Below are 20,869 nucleotides of genomic sequence, written 5' to 3' on the forward strand. Positions count from 1 at the left end.
TAGATAGATAGATAAATAGATAGATAGATAGATAGATAGTAGATAGATAGATAGATAGATAGATAGATAGATAGATAGATAGTAGATAGATAGATAGATAATAGATAGATAGATAGATAGATAGATAGATAGATAGATAGATGATAGATAGATAGATAGTAGATAGATAGATAGATAGATAGATAGATAGATAGATAGATAGATGATAGATAGATAGTAGATAGATAGTAGATAGATAGATAGATAGATAGATAGATAGATAGATAGATAGTAGATAGATAGATAGTAGATAGATAGATAGATAGATAGATAATAGATAGATAGATAGTAGATAGATAGATAGATAGATAGATAGATAGATAGATGATAGATAGATAGATAGATAGATAGATAGTAGATAGATAGATAGATAGATAGATAGTAGATAGATAGATAGATAGATAGATAGATAGATAGATAGATAGATAGTAGATAGATAGATAGTAGATAGATAGATAGATAGATAGATAGATAGATAGCCACTGCCAATGTAGAACCTCTCATCATTTCCCACCAGGATGACTGAGACAGGTTCTAACAACACAAACAAATTATTCTTCTGGAAAAAGCCCTTCAACAATTCCACATGATCTAAAGGAAAAATTCCAAACTCCGTGGAATCAGATGCACACTTGATATATTTATCAGAGCAGGAGCCTGGTCTCTTCAACTTGTGGGTATCTTTTTTTTTTTTTCACTTTTTTAGAGCAAACTTCTCCTGAATTCCATATAATCCTGGTAAATATTGCCAATTACTTTGTGGTAGGGAAGGTTTGCTATGTAAGAAAAATGGAGCCCATCATATGGCTTCCCTGCTTGGCCTCAGAGATATATCTAGATATAGGCATATGGCCCAAGTAGAGCCAATCAGTGTCCCCTGGCTAAAGTTTTTCTAGCTGGAACTTCTGGGGAACACACAGAGATACAGAGATGGAATCGAGTGAACACCTGTAATCTTCATCTTGACTATATGATAAAGCCATTCTGCATTTTGAGAAGATAAAGCAAAAATACAAGAAACAGCAGACAAGAAAGAAGAAAATTCTGCCCTTGGTTCAAGCTCAACCTGTATCCTTGTCTTTTTCAAGGTTTGGATGAGAGCAAAATCTCTTTTTTATTTAAGATTGAATTAAAATTCTGCATCATACTACCAAAAGGAATGAACAAACGAAAGAAAGAATGAAGGAAATAAGGAAAGAAAGAGGAAGAAAACACATGCTTAATACCATTATGCAGAAGAAACTTAGTGGTCTGGATATGCAGTTTCATGTTTTCCTGACTTTATGTATGCTGCCCCTTTTTCTGGACTCTTCTTTCTCTTCCCTTTATCCCCTTATCTAGATCCTTTCCACATTCCTTTTAAGACTGGTTCAAGTCTCACCTTCCCACTAATCCTTCCCTGACCCTTCTTTCTCCACAGATTTCCTTTGCATATTTCTATCACAATCCTTAGTATATATACTATAACTTATGCACATTTCTATATGGATTCTCCATACCACTGGGAGCCCTTTGAATGGAAGACTCATCTCTTTTAGTTTGTTTGGTTCTTCTAGGAAACTATTTCAGCAGTTATTGCTCAACACATGTTTGTTGAATAAATAAATGAATGACAGGAAATAGAGTACTCCAAGTCCATGGAAAAATATTATTCTTTCTCATTTTTTCTAAGACAAAATGTTATTATTTTCATCTATAAGGAGATATCTATTACATGATTCTTAATTTACCTCCACATTAAATGCTGAGTCAAAAAAAATGTGTAAGCTAACATGAATATGTGTGGCAATGCATTTGCCCAGGTATCTGGACCACACTTTTTTTTTTCATTTTTGCCTCCATTTTTTTTTCTTGCGTATTGATATTTATAGAAAAAAATCCTATAAGTGACTAACAATAAAAAATATTTACCAATGTGAACGGCAAAATCAAAGACCAAAAGCTAATTCATAGTGCCAACTGATAAGGTTCAATTCAATTCCATTTGGTTCAATTAAATGTTGGTCACATCACCTCCACAGCATGTATTGAACATCTACTATAAGAAATACAGTTTGTTAGGCCCCTATAGGAGATACAGATATAAGAAATTATCTGTAAACAAATATTAATTTTAGCAAAGAGTGGAGAAATAGAGAGGACACTTTTGAATCTGTATCTCAAAGCTCAGTTTCGGTCAAGAAACCCTTGACTCTCCTAGATTAGCATTATGTTAAATAGGTCATTAATAAACCCAACCAACAGTTGATCAAGTCTTTATGAGCTTTGAAATTATGCCTTCGATACCGCCATGCAGCCTATAAACAATTACCAAGTTTGTACATATAAACATAGTGTTACAATTAATCTACAGACAGAGTCACTTTATATCAGATTTGTGACAAAGCAAATTGAGCAGTGACTTTTACACCAGTGTGTACTCATTTTGTAGCTGCCTCCCACTATTTTGGCAAGACTTTCAAATGTTTTCTCGCTCCATCATGTTCCAGCAAGAAAGCCAACAGCTGCGGCCAAGGCAACAATTTTGGCAGTGGTAGTGCCCAGATGTATCTCCAGCAGTAGCAGTGACATCTGGACCACTCGCCACACTTGAGCGTATCTTGGCTCAATTCCATTTTCTGTATCCAGCTGGAGAGCCATGTCTAGTGCTATCTTCAAAGAGGGAAACAGTACTGTGAGAGAAAGTTATCTTCTTATCCTCTGATTATAAGATTATTCACATTATGTGTGTGTGGGTGTGTAGTTGCTGCATGTATGTGAATTTTGTGAAAAGGGTTAAAATCAGTTTGTTTAAAAAGAGAGAGCATTAAATACACTCCATGTCTTCAATGCACTATATTCAGTTATAGCTATATATTTGGGGTTATGTATGGACAGGTACATACACACAAGCAAGATCTAAGTCGGTTATTCAGACAATTCAGCATTTAAGAGACTTGGCTTATCGTAAGATGTGACTACTTCCTTTATGAATTCATTTGGTGCATAGAGAGTGTGTTCACTGCTAACCACTACGTGCTTTGAGGAAGTAACATGTAAAGATGCAGATTACTTAAACATAGCGTAATCACAAATGAGGAGTTCGGAATCTCACCACTGAAGAAAGGCATAAGAAGTTCAAAAGAACCAGTAAGTAAGGCAGCACTTTAACATATCCATTATTTGAGGGCCTTGAAATGCATCATCTATACTTCATTATGATGTAAATTACTACTTACCTATTAAGAATTGTGCCATTCACTATGCACCCAGTATCTTATTTAATTCTCACAACACTGTGAAATAGACATTATTCCCATTTTATGCATAAGATAGACGAGTCTCAGGCAAATCAAAGGTCACATGACTCATAAATGGTGAAGCTGGATTTCAAACCCTCATTTGTCTACTTTCAAAAGTCACTATCTTTACTTCTGTTCCTCCCCTAGAGCATCTAGTAGAGTAGCTGGCCAGTCAGTGCATTTCCTGAAATAAGTCCTATCATAAACAATGCAGTGTGTGGAAACCCAAAAGCAAGATTTACAGAAGGAACTCCAATATGAATAGAGTAAAGAATATGAGAAAAAATGGAGACAGGATATTTCAGGTAAGAAAATTTGACATTAATAGACAAGTAAGTGGACATCGACAAGGCAGGTTAGCAAGCTGATAGGCTTGTCTGCCACCACAGGGCCAAAGTAGACATTTTGATACCTACAGTGGTTGAGTGACAGCCTCTGGATTACTTTCTTCTGGTAAAAATCTTTTACTATGAAGTTTGGCATCTCTATTTGTTCTGACAACATCACAGGTCATGGCATTGCCAGCGTTCTTCTCCAAATGAAGTCAGCCCCTTCTCATTACCTTGGTCTTCCTTCTGTGCCATAGAGCTGAGGAGCGGTGCCCGACTAAAACGCCACAGGCTTCCACTGTTCTTGCTGAGGTTCAGTATAATGTCTTGAATAAATATTTCATAGTTTGCTATGTGACTTTGGTCAATTTTAGATTTTTAAATGACTGAATTTTTATAATTTTATCTGATTTACCTTTTCATTTTAAAGAAAGGATTTGCTGAGGTCCTTAGTCCACCATTCTGGAAGTCCTACTCTCTCTGTGTCCTTTGTCTTTCATTCTGTCATTATTCCTTCCTACCTGCTTTTGGGTTATTTGAGCCTTTTTAGTGTATTTAATGTCTTCTTGACTATATCTGCATATTTGTGTTAATCGTTGTTCTTGGGATCACAATATAATTTCAACTTTTTAGTCTGTTTGGAATCATTTTTAGCACCTCAACTGAAATACATAACACTTACCACCATAGAGATCTCTTTATCCTACCGATTACAGTTTACTTACATTATATATTACATTCATGTACATTGAATTCCATGATGGTTTTAGGGGCTTTGCTCTCAACCATAACACATAAAATAAAGAACCATAAAAGAAAAGAATAGTCCATTACATTAATGTGTACATGTACCACTTCAGTTGCTCTTTTCATTTCCGATGTTCCAAATTTACTTTGGTTGCTTTCCTTTCTGTCTGTAAAATTTACTTTCACAGTTATTTTGGAACATATCTCCTAACAACAAATTCTCTAAGATTTTCTCCATTTGGGAGTGTCTTTACTTTGTTTTTAATTCCTGAAAGATATTGCCTCTGGATGTAGAATTCTGGGTGGATAGTTACTTTCTTTCAGCACTTTACAAAAGCTAGTCTGCTTACTCCTGGCCTCCGTGGTTTCCAGTGAGAAACCCAGTCATTCCTATCATTTTCCCTTATAAATAATGTGCTGTTTTTCTCTGGCTGCTTTCAAAAGATTTTTATTGTCTTTAATTTTCAGCAATTTGCCTAGGATATAACCAGGCATGGGTGTTTATCTTTTTTGGACTCAATGAGCTTTTTTTTTTTTTAGATTTATACCTTTTACTAAATTTTGGAAGTTCCCAGTTCTTTTTTTTTTTTTCCACTGAATAATTCTTTCTTTCTGAAATTGTGATGACATGATTCTTAGAACTTTTGGTACTGTCTTAAAGGTCTCTGAGGCCCTTCTCATTTTTAATCTTTTTTTCCTCTATTTTGTTCAGAGTAGATAATTTCTAAATACATTTTCAGTTCACTGACTCTTTGGGCATTTCCATTTGGCTATGGAGCCCAACCAGGGGTTTTTATTCCAGTTACCATATAGTTCAATTCAAATATTTCCACAGGCTTCCTGTACTTTGTATTTCTTTGATGATATTTCTACCTTTCCACTCATTCCACGAGGTTCACCTTACTTGGAGTATTTTTATTATGGCTGCTTTAATGTCTGTGCCAAATAATTTCGATATCTTTGTCATCTCAGTTTTGGCATCTGTTGAATGTCTTTTCTCAAGGGAGATGAGGTTTTCCTTATTCATATTTTGCTGAGTAAATTGCATTAAATCCCCAGATATTTTGAATATTATGCTGTGAGACACTGGATCTTATCTAAATTCTATGGAGAATGTTGATATATTTGTTTTAGCAGGCAATTGGCCCAGTTAGGTTCAGACCACAATTTCAACTACTTTCTGTAGGATGAAGTCTGTGTCCACAACGTTTTTCAGATCAGTCACACATATGTAGCTCCCCAGTGGACAGTCTGTGACCTAGGCAGTGGTCTTTTTTAAGTTCAGTTCTCAACATCTATGATGTGTTGTTTAGGATCAGGTCCATGAATACACAAAACAGGAGTAAGTACAAAAGCTCATAAACAAATCAAGGGGATCGCTTTCCCAAACTACTCCCTCTCCATAATCTCCCTGATATTTTCTGGTACCCTGGGCTCCTCTTTGGGCTCCTCTTTCCTCTGGGCTGAAAGCTGGGGATTTTTTTTTAACCTTGCACTGCTGTGTACTTCCCACAACTGTGGGATAAGCAGCAAGAGGTGGAGGGTGGGGGGGGACAAAAAACAAAACATGGCTATGCACCACACTCTTGGCATCACAGTTCTTTCAATGAGATGGAAGTTTTCTCTCTTTCACCGTTAAAGGCTCTTGCAGTCCCTGTGATACCAACACCCTGGGAATGCTTGGTGGCTGAGACAAAAAGAATAGAAAAAAGAAAAGAAAAACAATGATGGACTTCCCATGCTCTTTTTGAATGTTAGGAGACTCCCTTCCAAATCCTCACAGCAGAACTATATGTCTGTTGGAGCTTTCTCCCTCAGTGTCAGTTCTCATTTCTGGGTTTCCAGTCGCGTTCCATCTAGTCCTGAGAATACGGGAAGGAAAAAAAATAGTAAATCCACCACCAGTTTGATATGATTTTGAATTTTACTCTCTTCCAATCTACTGGCTATTTTTTGTTTTTCAGAGTTCTCAAATAGTTTTCCAGGCATTTTCTCCAGGTTTTATGGCTTCATTCAGTGGGAAATGCAGAGTTTCCTTATTTTAACTTACCCAATATATTTTTGCTACTCCATTGATGTCTTCACCCATAACTCTAGTTGAGAATCATATCCGGTGCTGCTTCTATTTCAGCAAGTTGTCACCATTGGTGTTCAAACTCTTGTTTCTCTCTCTCTCTCTCTCTCTCTCTCTCTCTCACACACACACACACACACACACCATCCCCAGAAATACATTGACATTATTTAACAAGGTTTCACACAGGTCTCCCTTATTCTTTTCTGCTAGAGTTTAATCTGAGGACAGTTCTGTTAATCCACTGGAGAAAAATTCTGAACCTAAGTAAATTCCTTTGGTTATGTGAGAATCTGGCAAGTGATTTTTTCACTCTTTTTTGTAAGCATGCATGCCAATTGTTTTCCTGGAATTGGTACCAATTTACTCATCAAAGGATAACCATAGGAATCCCTCCCCATTCCCTGTAGTAGAATGCATTGGCTCTAAGTCACAACATTTCTGCCAGGAAATGTACTTTTATGAGCTATGGTTGTTTGCAAAATATATGATTATAGCCTACAACTTGAAGACCTCCGTGTCACTTCATTCTGTCTAGGTATTTGACAAATTAATCACTGTCGATAGTTTGAGTGAATGAATAGCCAGAATGATGAGTCTTCTGGGGGTTAGGCAACTCAGAAGATCTTGGAACATTCTTCAGAAATGAAAATTCCTGAAATAGCTGATCCTATTATTTTAAAAGCTTTAAAGGCAATGGCATTATCAACAAGAAAATACCTTAAAAACAGGTCTCCTTTGAATACAAAATATTTATTTTTAACCATTTGCTCTCAAAGAATATGACATATACAAAATCTCTTTCTTATTGGTATCTTCAAATTTCATTACCAAGTTACATTATTTGCAAGACATTTGGAAAGGTTTAAAAACAGAATATTTTTGTGTCTCTAAAAGGACACAAACGTAATTGCTAAAACAAAAACATACTTGTTGGCGCAAATACAGTCATGTTTCATGTAGGCTTTTTTTCTTAATTGGAAGAGAAAAATATAGAAATTGCAGGGTGGTTTGCATCCATCTTCATAAAAGGCATTGAATGAATAATATTAGAAAATCAAGTTTATCTATAGCTTTCTTGATGTTTAGCTTTGCTTACATACATACACATGTTCATGATCATGGACTACTGACAATTTGCCAATTGTAGAAAATGTTGATTTTATTTACTTAATCTAAAAAGCAGAGGATTGGTCTTGGGAGGAGTGCAGACTAGGACATATTTTAGAATAATAAAAATTTTTGATTTATAGTTTAATTTGCAGCTTATTTTCAAAACAAATTTAAATTTTACTTGTAATGCATTTCTTACTTCTTGAGATATTTATGATTTAAGGCCTATGCTGAATCTTGTCAGAGAAATTGAGATGTGGCAGAGATTGCTAGTTGTGCACCCAATATCCAGTTCTATGTTGTTCCTTTTATTATGGATTCCTGGAATTTTTAGGAGATGGCAATGGGCCCAGCAAAAAATTTCTAGCATTGGATAAGACTTCTGTGAGCTCTTAAATATGTCTCTAATAGAAAATTCCTTCTTATGCTTGATAATTTCTCCTTTCATCCTGTATGGATGGGATACACAACTATTGGAGCTCCAGCAATCATCTGTGAGCACAGAGAGCTTACATATGGAAACCACAGACTAAGGATGACAGAAAAGAAAGACAAAGGAGCCTAAGTCCATGAGGTCACTGCAAAATGACAATGTGATGCTAAGATATAATTTTGTAATAAAGGAGAGGCAGGAAGTCCTATTTTTTGAAGTTATTGTTATTTTATGTCTTTGTTGTTAACAACCAAAGTAATTTCCTAGCAGATGCAAGATACGTGGTGTGTACCGCTGGTTGTCTTTCTGTAATACCACTTTCATTTTTGTGGAAAATTTCTCTTCCCCTATATCAGCTATATAATTCTAATGATAACTGTCATCTCTCTATAGAGCTTTGCCTTTCTTTTCATTATTAATTGATTCAGTCACCACCTGAATGAAGCTGGACAAAACAGCACACTTAATCCTTACTTGCACCCCCAATTGATTGATCTTGCAATGCTCATGTGTCTTAAGTTGTATCTGTTTAAAAGGGTTCAAGGATCTTTGAATTTAGCACTGGAGAGAAAGAAAAAAAAAACTCTTTTATCTTTCAGGTGGTGATATAATCAGTGAAACCTGGGCTCTCTTGGTGGTCCTATTTCCTACCTGACAGAGAAGGTGGCCAGAGAAAAGGGGAAAACCTGCAAAGATTCAGAGACGGGAGGAAAGAAAAGACTTCTGGTCATTTTCAAGTCCTTGGTTCCAGTCATCCTTAAAGCTGTGTTACACCTTTTCTTCATCCCAGAGATATACTGTACAATGTATTCCACATTTTACCTAAACTTCTTAGAATGGAAGTGCTTGACATCTGCTACCAAAATGTAATGAGCAATTAGATTAACTTGGGTCATTTTATTGTTCACAAAGAATACAAAGACATGTTCATCTGTTTCTGCATAACTGGCATTATGTTAGTAACTCAAGCTGAGCCAAAAGTGATTCATTAAAATTAGTTCTTGCCAGAGAAACTTATTCACTAAGACATTTAAGACATCATTCATTCTCACTCACATTCTGGAAATCAATATTCTAGCCCATCTTATACTTTGTCTTGAAATTTTCATTCTTGTTTTTTTGTTATTGTTTACCCATTTTTCTCCTTCACTTATGTTTGCTTCCTGACTCAGCTGCTTGTCTCAGCTTAAAGGAGGGAAATGGTTGGTCATTATTCTGTACATGTTCGTCTAATTAATAATTCTTAGGCATCAACAAAGGAAACTGCACTGAGGCAGAATTACAAATACGACTAAGATGTGTTAACATAGCATCCCCTTTCAATGATGTTAAAAATTAATATACTTATATAAAGACAAATGCAAAGAAATTATGATGCAAGAAATATTTGCAATGAATAATAGAGTACAAACAAGGGAGTAATCATATTTACATTTGAACTGGGAGTTTTTAGTAAAGGCTTCACACAAGAGTCAAACTAGAACAAAATCTTGAAAGGTGAGTATAGATAAGAAGTTAAAGAATGTTATTGTCTTCCTAAAATTCTAAATAGTTTTTTTTTTCCTGGTCTATAGGTTAGGTAAATGTTTAGGGTAGATGGCAAGTCAAGAAATAGCAAAGCTATGTAACTAGGTAACGAGGCAGAAGAAAGATCATAGAAGGAGTGGTATGCTTTGCTAAAAATTTCTCTGTTAGTAATGAGTAACTGTTGGATAGATACAGCAAGGTCATTCTGATTACAGCAACTTAATTGCTATCTTAAAAAAGTCTGAGTAAGAATTAAGTGGTGAGGATAAGTGGAGTAAATAAATTGGAGAGAACATAGGGATATAGAATAGAGATATAATATTTAGTAAACAAACATGTATAGTTTATGAAAGATGAGCACAAATTCCTCACTTCTATTGAGATATGTATAGTTTATGAAAGATGAACACAAATTCCTCACTTCTATTGAGATATAGAGTTTCTTGTCCTTGAATCTGGACTGGTGTGTGTGACTAGTTTAACTAAAAGAATGGAATAGAAGCGGCACTGTGCCATTTTCATGCACAGGTCTTAAGAGACTGGTAGTTTCCATGGCCTGGCCCTTGGAACACTCTCTACGGAAACCCTGAGCACAATGTAAGAAGTTTAACTACTCTAAGATCACCACATGTAAATGTTCCAATACACAAATTCACCTGAGCCCAGCTTTCCAGTCATCCACACCAATGTACCAGCCACATCCTCTAGACAACCCATTTCACAGCTGGATGATGCTCTAGTCTATGCTACATAGTAGATGTCTTAGTCTGTTGGGCTGTTTAACAATTGTTATATACGTTATTGCAACTGTGAAGGGAAAACTGGAATGTCTCAGGAAGATAATTTTTGAACTCCTGACAGCCCAGAATTCAGCAACATTTCCTAGACTACAGAGAAAACTCTCAGAGCAGCACCATTGAGATGCCAAATTTGCGTCTCAGATACTCCAGATTTGGTCACGGCCATATACACGACAAATTAAAGAAACACCATCTCTACTTCCTTCCAAGGGGTCAGAGTGTGTGCAGTTTCCTTGTGTATCATCTTTCCCAGATTGCTCAGGCTAAGTGTCATTCGTCCTTGTATCATGCTTACTCTGTTTTCCGGTCCTCCCTCTTCCCTTCTAGCCTGCAGGTGTTTTGGCCTCATGGATAAGATTTAAGCATTTAAAATATATGAGGCATTGGGGCGCCTGGGTGGCTCAGTTGTTAAGCGTCTGCCTTCGGCTCAGGTCATGATCCCAGGGTCCTGGTTCCTTGTTTCTCCCTCTCCCACTCCCCCTGCTTGTGTTCCCTCTCTCGCTGTCTCTATCTCTGTCAAATAAATAAATAAAATCTTAAAATAAATAAAATAAATAAAATAAAATATATGAGGCATAAACCACACCAAAATAGTATGTGCGTATGTGTGTGCGTGTGTGTTTCTATGTATGTGTGTATAGATATATATATGTACAATGAATATATATGTATATATTTATATATTATATATTTATAATAATATATATTATTATATGCATAATATTTTTTCAGAACCATCTGAAATAAGTTGCTTATATAATGGCCCCTTACTTCTAAACACTTCAATTTGTACTTCTTTAGAATAAGGATTTTTGTTGCAAGTATAGTAGCACATAGTAGATCTATCACCTTCAGTAAACAATATTGGCACAATAACTTTATCTCTTATTCCAATTTTATGAATTGACCCAAAGATTTATTTACCGTATTTCTTTCCTTCAATACTATATACACTAGGTTTCAGTACAATATCTATTGAACTGAATTTAGTTTTTACATTCTTTTAGTCTCCTTTGTTTTGAACATTTCCAAAGCCTTTTCTTACCTTTTATGGCATTGATACTTTTGAAGAAAATTGTTGAATGGTACTTATTTTGAGTTTATCTGATATTTCCTAATGATTGGAATCAGATTATGTATTCCTGACTAGAATGCTTCATAATTAATATTATATCCGTTGCTGGGTTTCATATTTGACATCACACAATGTGTCTATCTGCTCATTAGTGATATTTTGAACATTTGGTCCAGTCCAGTTTCTCCATTGTATAGTTATTTACTTTCCCATTACAACTAATAAGCAATCTGTAAGAAGATACCCTAAGACATATATAATCTCTTCCTTATCTCAATATCCCGCTACATCTAGCATGAATTGTTGATTATTGCTTGCAATAATCTCTACTATGATTGTTGCAAAATTGATAATTTTGCCAACTGCGGTACTTCCTCCATAATTATCATGTCACTTGACAATTTACTGTAAGGCAAGAACTCTCCCTTTTTCCTATTTATTTATGTATTTACTTAACTATTCATTATCAGTACAGATTCATGAATTCTTTTGTATTTTCCACAATTTATACTAGCTTGGAAATCAATTATTTTCTGGGGATTACTGGTTTTTTTAGTGGGAAATGATATTAAACACTGTGATCTGGGCACTAGATGCACTAGATATGCTTTTTACTACTGGGTGTCTGGGTCTTCTAGGCCCCTTCAAGATCAGAGCTAGAAAATATATGCATGTATCTGTACATAGTCATGCACACATGTGGACAGTATATATATGTACATATGTGTATACACACATATACACATACAAATATGCAGGCATTGGGAAATCATGTCTTCATACCAATATGTCTGACACCAACTCATATCCACTAGGTGCAGTGCTATTTTCACCCATACCATATGTGTTTCTTAGTCCACAGTGAGAACCCCACTTCTCAACAACATGAACATAATTTTTCATTTGCTCAATCGATCATCTAAAATAGTTTCAGAATACCTTTTCCCATACAACCACAAAATAACCTATTTTTAGAAGTCCAGGATTCTATTTCTATTGTTATAAATCCCACTCAAGACTGAGGCTAAAATGTCAAATACTGTGTTTATAGATTAATTTAATCAGTTTTTTTTAAATTTTCCATTTCATTGTGACTATTCTTTAAGAAAAAAAAAGAGGTTTTTTTCTTTAATATTTATGTGGTCCAACAGGTCAATCTTTTGTCTTATTACACTCTAGTCATAGAAAGTCTTTCTTTACATTCAGTTTATGGAGGAATTAACATCTTAACATTTAAATTTATGATGCTCTTGGAGTTTATTCTTGGTTATGGTATGAGCAACAGATAAACCATTGCTTTTCTAAAAGCTGTACTGAAGCACCAGAAACATTTATTAAAAAGACCATCATTGTCCTGGTGATTTGATATAGTACCTTTATCATGCCCTAGACTTCTATGGGTAGTTGAGTCCATTTCTGGACTTTTCATTTTGTTTCATTGACCTTATTATTCATGTGCCAGTATCACACCATCTTAAATGAGGCATTGTATTATATTTTATTATCTGGTAAAATCAGCCTCTCTTACAAGTTTCTTTTTCAAAGTTTTCCAAATGATTCTTGCATTTTAGAAATTATTCCATATGAACTTTAGAATCAAATAATCTAAGTCAAACAAAAGGTCACTGATGATATTATTAGGATCTTATTAATTAAATTAATATGTTAGTTTAGGAAGCACTTATCTTCATGTGGAGATATTTTTATCATGAAATAAGGAAAGTCTTTCCATTTTTTCAAATCTATTTTTGTGTCTTGTCTTTCAGAAGTGTTTTATGCTTCTTCTTAGATATATTTTGAACCTTTCTCATTAAGTTTATGCATAAATATTTTATATTTCTGTTAATGAAAATCAGTTTTTCCCATCCTTTATAACTTCCAAATGGTGATTAATTATGTTTTATAAATACTATTTATTTTTATTTACTTATTTATTTATTTATGCATTTATTTCTTTGAGAGAAAAAGAGTGTGAGTTGGGGGAGAGGCAGAGGGAGAGGGAGAGAATCTCAAGCGGACTCCCTGTTGCGTGCAGAGCCAGACACAGGGCTCAGGGCTCAGGGCTCAGTCCCACGACCCATGAGATCACGTCCTGAGTCAAAACCAAGAGTCAGATGCCTAACCAACTGAGCCACCCAGGCATCCCAATGTCAGCAATTTGTGACTGAATTTTATATTTTCACATGTTGTTGAATTATTTTAAGATAAACATTGTCACTGATTTTCCATTCTTTCCATCTGCATCAATAAAAAATGAGAGTGAAAAATGACTTAAATTCCTGTGATGGTTAATTTTATATGTCAACTTGACTATTCTATGCTGTGTTCCAATATTTGGTCAAACATTATTCTGGGTGTCTGTGAGCAAATTTTTTTTTGAATGAAATTAGCACTTGAAATGATAGACTGAGTAAAGCAGATTGTGCTCTCCAATTTGACTGGCCCTCAACCAATCTGTCAAGGACCTGAACAGAAGAAAATGGTGACCTTCCAGCAAGTTAGAGAAAACTGCTTAATTGTTGATCTGGAATGTTGGTCCTTTCTTGCTTTTAGATTCGAACTGATTGGCTCTTCTTGGGTCTGGAATCTGCCGGCTTTTTGACTAGAACTTACACCATAGGATCTCCTGGTTCTCCAGTTTGCAAACTGCAAATCTTGGCATTTCTCAGTTTCCATAGTCACTGGTGCCAATTCCTTATAATACATCTTTTTATTTATAAGAAATTGTTCTGTGGGTTGATTGGTTGATTCTGTTTCTCTGGACAACATTGACCACCATGATTCCCAACAAAGAGCTAGTGAATGAGCATCAGCATACATAAAAATGGAGCATAAGAAGGAAATTGTAAAAAACAGAAATTAATAAGGGAGAAAACAGAAAAAAAGTAGTACAATTCTATTTCTCTGAAGATACTCTATAAAAGAGAAAAAATAATTAAATTATTAAAAGGAAGAAAGCTAATAAACAAGTAGGAAATAACCACTGAGAAAATTGAAAAGCATAGAATAGACAAGTTGACATATAAAATTAACCATCACAGGAATTTAAGTCATTTTTCACTCTCATTTTTTATTGATGCAGATATTTGGGGCCATAGATTTTCCTCAGATCACTGTTTCAAATCTATTTAGATTTTCCTCAGATCAGTTTCAAATCTATTTAGATTTTCCTCAGATCACTGTTTCAAATCTATTTAGATTTTTTAAAATTTTTAATTGAAGTATAGTTGACATATATTAGTTTCAGGTGTACAACATAGTGATGTGTACAATTATATACATTACAATATTCTCACCATAATGAGCATAGTTACCATCTGCCACCACATAAATTATTATATCTTTATTATCATTATCATTATTAACTATACTCCCTATGCTGTACTTTCATCCCCATGACTTTTATTTTATAATAAATCTATTTTTAATTAAAGATTCTGAAATGTGTTTTTATTAATTCTTTCAGAAATTTTCTAATCTCTTTCCATTTTATCTTTCACTGAAGGGTTGGTTAATGGAATTTTTCACATTTCCAAGTGGAATGGCACTTGGAGTGGCAAGTGTCTCTTGCATTTTTTCTTTTTTTATGTCATTTTCATTCTCATTTGTTTCCTGATTTTCTTCAATAACATTTAAATAAATTTTCATTTGCCTCTATCAGTTATTTTATATGATCTAACTATTAAAGATTACTATTTATTGTTTTTATAATAGCTCAGCATATGTAAAATAAAGATTAAAGCGTATTTTCTACATGAAAAATGTAAACATTAAGTATTATTGTAAATAAATCAAGCCAGGATGATTTTTTTTTTAGCGTATGTGTTTATCTTTTGTGTGTGGATATATATCTATATTAATTCTTATTCATCTTTGAAGTCACATATTCAGGTTGGTGTTGATCAGTGTATTTTGTATGTGTATATATAAAAAATATGCCATTAAAGTTAAGTAGGATTTCTCTAGTATCACTTTGAAGAGATATTTTTGTTCAGTTGGGCTAGATTGAATTTCCTTTGTATTCCCTATCATTTTAATGATGTTAATTCTACTTTTTGTTCTCTCTAATATTTTCCAGCATTGCAATCACTTTAATTTGTACATTCTTTTTTCTGATGTCTTCTAGCTTAATTTATATCCTCTGTTCTTATAATCACCTATAATAGTTCTAGTTTCTTAATATACCTTATTATTACTTTATCAGAAAGTATATATTGTTTATAAAATTCTGTTTTCTTAGAAAATTCCTCTTTTATCCTTTCTCAGCTTTTTATTTAACTTTCCTTCTCCTTCTGTTTTGCAACATCTATAGATTCTATGTGTATTTCTCAGGACTATTATTCATTTCTGAATTGGGTCACTCTTTTTAAATGATAGTGTGGAATGAAGGCTCACGTTGTCACAAAAACTATCTCACTAAATATATTATTTCCTTGGACTCAGGAACACAAGACCTCCCTCCTTTGGAGAGTTCTAAAAGCTCCCTATTTGTTCCTTTCAGTGTGTTTTGATCAGGTGCATTTTTGTTTCACCACACTCTTTCCCCTTAACCTCCAGAAGGGATTTTAAGCTACGACACTGAGTTATAGATATGAAAAATCACTAAGTCTTTAAATTCATTAATTTCTCTGCATCCTTAAAATGAGGAATACATAGCTTATTAAACTAGGCTTTCCTTCAGTCACAGCTTACCTTTCTGAACTTAACTCTTGAGCTCATCTTTACTAATTTATGTTAAACTCATTGGTACACCATGAATAATAACAGAAAAAACCCTATGTCTGTATATATATCATCTACACATATTGTTTTCTCCCTCAACCATTATGTTCCTTTGGTCTACAATGCCTCCCTTTTCCCTTACATATTTCCTTTCTAATTATTAAACGCAGCTATTTAGGTACCTAAAACCAAAATAATTTCTTCTGTTGTTTAAAAATAGACAAACATGTTTGATCTAAAATCTTCTTCCTCCTTCTATTTTAACACTGCCAGAACATTGCATAGTCACATTAAGGAGCTATAACTTAGAACTCAGTTGTGGAAAAAAAAACGTTTAATACAGTGAAAATTCTACACAACACTGCAAATAACATTTATTAATGAAACATATTAGAATGTTTGCAGTGCAATTCATAAATGGGAGTGTACAGCATTCTACTTCAGTCATAAATGTGTAGCAGCTGTGGCTTTGTGAAATGAGTTGGTACCTTCCATAGTGTAAGATTTGGAACAATACAGATGACTAATTTAAATCAACATGGTTTCACATAGCATGTCACAGTGGGAATCTTAATGATCTTCTACCTGGATTGTTTGTCTAAGACCCCCATTTTCTGTTCTGTTATGTGTGGATGTGAGCTATGCTGAAGATAATTTGCAACTAATTACTCTCCATGTCAATGGCAATCTTCCTACAATGATAAACCAAATTTTCTTTAAAAAAAAAAAATTTTTCTTGGATAATGACAATGAAAACAAGGAGATTTCAGACTGTTTTCTGGTTTCTATGTTCCCAAGTGGGTTGATCTTCCCCATGAAACACTAAGAATCACTTAATTATAAATAAAAATTTAGATTTTATTTGCCCTGAAAATACATGGTGAGGACAAAAACAGAAGGCTAATGTGGCAACTGGTACGAGGGAAGTACCCAGGCTTAATCATTACTCTATTTTATTAAAGGAATTTAAGGCAGTCAGGAGGCAAATTTAGTGGGCACTAAATGATGTATCTAGATATATTTGCTATTATGTTACCTTGCTTTTTCTTATACCAATTGCAACCATCTTGAAGAGTAAACTGCTGGATAACCTCGTAAGTGCAAGCTTTAAACTTCGATATTTATTTGAGTGAGAATTTCTGAAAGTAGAGTCCTTCCAGTGGAAATACAAATAAAACAAAGTGGAATTGACTAATTCACAGAAGATGCAAGATTTTCACATGATTTCAATAATTCTCATTATGAAATCACTGACATCTATACTGTATTAATACTTTATAGAATTACCAATGTTCTCAGTTAAAATAATCTCCTTAAATTTAACAAACATTTGACAACTGGTTTCCAAAGCACAGTATTGTATTAAACATGTATAACCATTACTTTCTAACAAGCTTTGGACAATGGATCGATGGATCAAAAATAAATGAATGTGCCCATAAGTCCTTTCCTCAACATCCCTCAATGGATTTATAATCTGATAGGGAATAAACACAAGTAGTGAGGTACCCAGTCATGGCCAGTATTGTCATATTTATGTGCAGAAAGTGACAGAGTTATATCTAAGGAGAGTACACACTCCTTTTGGGGTGGAGCAGTATGGAAGAATGTGAAGGAAGTCTCAGAGCAATGAGAGCTGAGCTATTAAGAACAATAACAAATTTTGAAGAATAGTTTAAAAAGATGAGGAGGGGTAGAGGTATAAAGAGTAAAAGGAAAAGGTGAGCCTACAAATGTATCTTAGTGAATACTGTAGCTTAGTGCATTTAGGAAAACACAAGAAATTCAACAGGGCCAGAGCACATTGTTCCAGGAACATGGACTGATGAGATAGAAAAGGGAGGCAACAGGAGATGCTCTAAGGGTTAAGAAAAGGCCAGAACAGAGTAGCTCATACAAGTTGTATTTGCAAGTTAGAACATTCTGGTGTTTTACTAAGGAATTTTGTCTATTTATTAAAGAATAAGATAAAAACAGAAATGTATATAGCCCTATGAATTGGGCTTCAATGTACATTTTGATACATGTCTTTTAGTGAACATTTGAACATATTCTGTTGGATACACACCTTGAAGGGTAAATTTTGAGTCATGGGCTCTGTACATGTTCAATTTTAGCAGAAGCTGACAGTTTTCCAAAGTAGTTATATCAGTTGTTCTGCATCTTCAACAATGCGTGCATTCCTTATTTTTTAGTCTAGTGTTTCTAAATGATTTGCAGTGGTAATCCATTATAGTCTTAATTTGCATTTCTTTAATGATTAATAGGTTGAGCAAACTTTTTTATGTTAAAACAGACATTTGAAAACTCACTTCGTTTATTGAAGTGTGGTAATTTTTCTGTTTGGTTGTCTTTTGTGTGTGTGTGTGTGTGTGTGTGTGTGTGTGTGTGTGTGCCTTTTTCATACAAATTTGCAGGAGTAGTCTGTATATTCCTTTCCAAGATACATGTTGCTGGAATAACTTCTACCACTGTTCATCCTCTCTCCAAGTGGGCATTTGATGAATAAGAGTAGTTAATTCTAATGTAAATACATTTATTGATTGTTTTTCTTCATATTTAGCACATATGTCCATTTTTAGAAATCTTTGCCTACTTGGAAGGCATGAAGATATGTTTCCAGTTGTCTACTTAAATGCTTCATTGTTTAAAATTCATATTTAAATATGCAATCTATATGCAATTCATTTCTGTGTGTGGTAGAGAAAGGAGTTTTATACATTATTTTCCATATGGAAAACCACTGCCTCTTTTATTGAAATAACCACTTTTTCCCACTGCATTGTAGAATCACTTTTTTCATAAAATATGTTCATATATGTGTGAGGTCTGTTTCTGGTCTCAGTATTCTTTTCCACTATTCTATTTGTGTCTGCAATGGTATCACACTCTGTTAATTATTATAGCCATATAATAAAACTGGATATCAGGGAGTGTAAGTCCCAGCTTTCTTCTTTTCCAGATTGCCTTAACTATTCTTACCCATTTACATTTCTGTATATTTTAATATTTTTTCACTGTGATAAAGTACACATAACAAAATTTACCATCTTAACCATTTTTAAGTATACAGTTCAGTCATGATTAATACAATCATATTGTTGTCTAGGATTTTAACCACTTTAGGTATCTCATATAAATGAAACCATACAGTCTTTGTCCTTTGTCATAGTTTGATTTAACTTAGCATAATGTCCTCAAGGTTTATCCATGTAGCATGTGTCAGGATTTCCTTCCTTTGTAAGGCTGAGTAATATTCCATTGTATGTATATGCCACATTTTGCTGGTCCTTTCAAATATCAACGGACACTTGGGTTGCTTCCACATTTTAGCTATTGTGAATAAGGTTGCCATTAACATGGTTTTACAAATATCTCATAGAGAACCTGCTTTCAATTCTTTGGGGCATATACCCAGGAGTGTAACTGCTGGATTATATGATAATTTTATATTTGATTTTTTGAAGAACTACCATACTGTTTTCCATAAAACTGAACATTCCCACCAACAGTGCACAAGGATTTCAATTTCTCCATATCCTCGACAACACTTATTATTTTCTGTTTTGTTTTTGCTTTGGTTTGTTTTAGAGTAGCCATCCTAATAAGTATTAGGATGTTTTCCTTTGCATTTCCAAATAATTAGTGATGTTGTGCGTCTTTTTATGTGTTTATTGGCCATTCATATATCTCCTTTGAAGAAATATCTAAGTCATGTGCCCATTTTTTAATTGGGTTGTTTGTTTTATTGTTGGCTCCCACAAGATGCATGCAAGTTGCTCTCACAACACATGCAAGAGCCCTGTCACAGGACCCTGAGGTGGGAAATGGGTAACTTGTTGCTAAGCAAAGAGCTTAAATTGACCAATTAACCGCAATTTACAGCCCAAATCTTCCCCTGAAATTTGCAAGCCTTCATAGATTCCAGAGTTCCAAAATAGTTATATTAGATCCTGCCACTGTAATTGTTGTCTAGGTGGGGAGATAGATTCCTGATGCTTTCTACTCTGTTGTCTTCCCCAAGTATATTTTTTCTTTGTATTCAAATGCTACTTTTTACCTTTTGTAGATGATCGATGTTTTTCTTTTTTTAAGGTTTTATATTGTTAATGAGTCTGTAATTTTCTTTTCTTATATTCTCATCAGGTTTTAGAATTTCCTGGCTTCATATAAAGAATTTGGATATGTCCCTAATTTTTCTACTCTTTGGAAGTGTTTGCAAAACATTTGTAAATATTTAGGATAATTCACAAATAAAGCCACCTGGGCTTGGAATTTTCATTTTACAAAAAGTTTTATTAGTGCATTCAATTACTTTAGTAAATATATGCTTATAAGATTTTCTATTTCACTTTCTGTCAGCTTTCTTAAGTTGTGTCTTTTTTTTACAATTTTGTCCATTTCATTCAAAATGTCAAAATCAATGCCTCAATAATTATTCATCATAATTTCTTGTCATGTTTGATGTTCATAACATCTGTACTGATGTCTTCCTTTTTATTCCTGATATTGGTAACTTAAATGTATGTGTTTTCTTTTCCTCTCTCTCTTTCTCCTTTTTTTTTTTTTTCTGTCTCTTTCCCACTTCTCCAGCTAACCCACTTGTGTGTGAAACTAACCCACATCTGGTCTTCAGCAGCTATTGAAAAACGTAGCTGCTCTGTCTTATCCACTTCAGTTGGAACTGGCAAGGATCGTCTTCCTCCCATGCTTCCTCAAAAGTAAGATT

The sequence above is a fragment of the Callorhinus ursinus genome, unplaced genomic scaffold (genome assembly GCF_003265705.2).
Source record: "Callorhinus ursinus isolate GAN/ISIS: 27379988/994484 unplaced genomic scaffold, GSC_fseal_2.0 scaffold5, whole genome shotgun sequence".
Classification (NCBI taxonomy): Eukaryota; Metazoa; Chordata; class Mammalia; order Carnivora; family Otariidae; genus Callorhinus; species Callorhinus ursinus.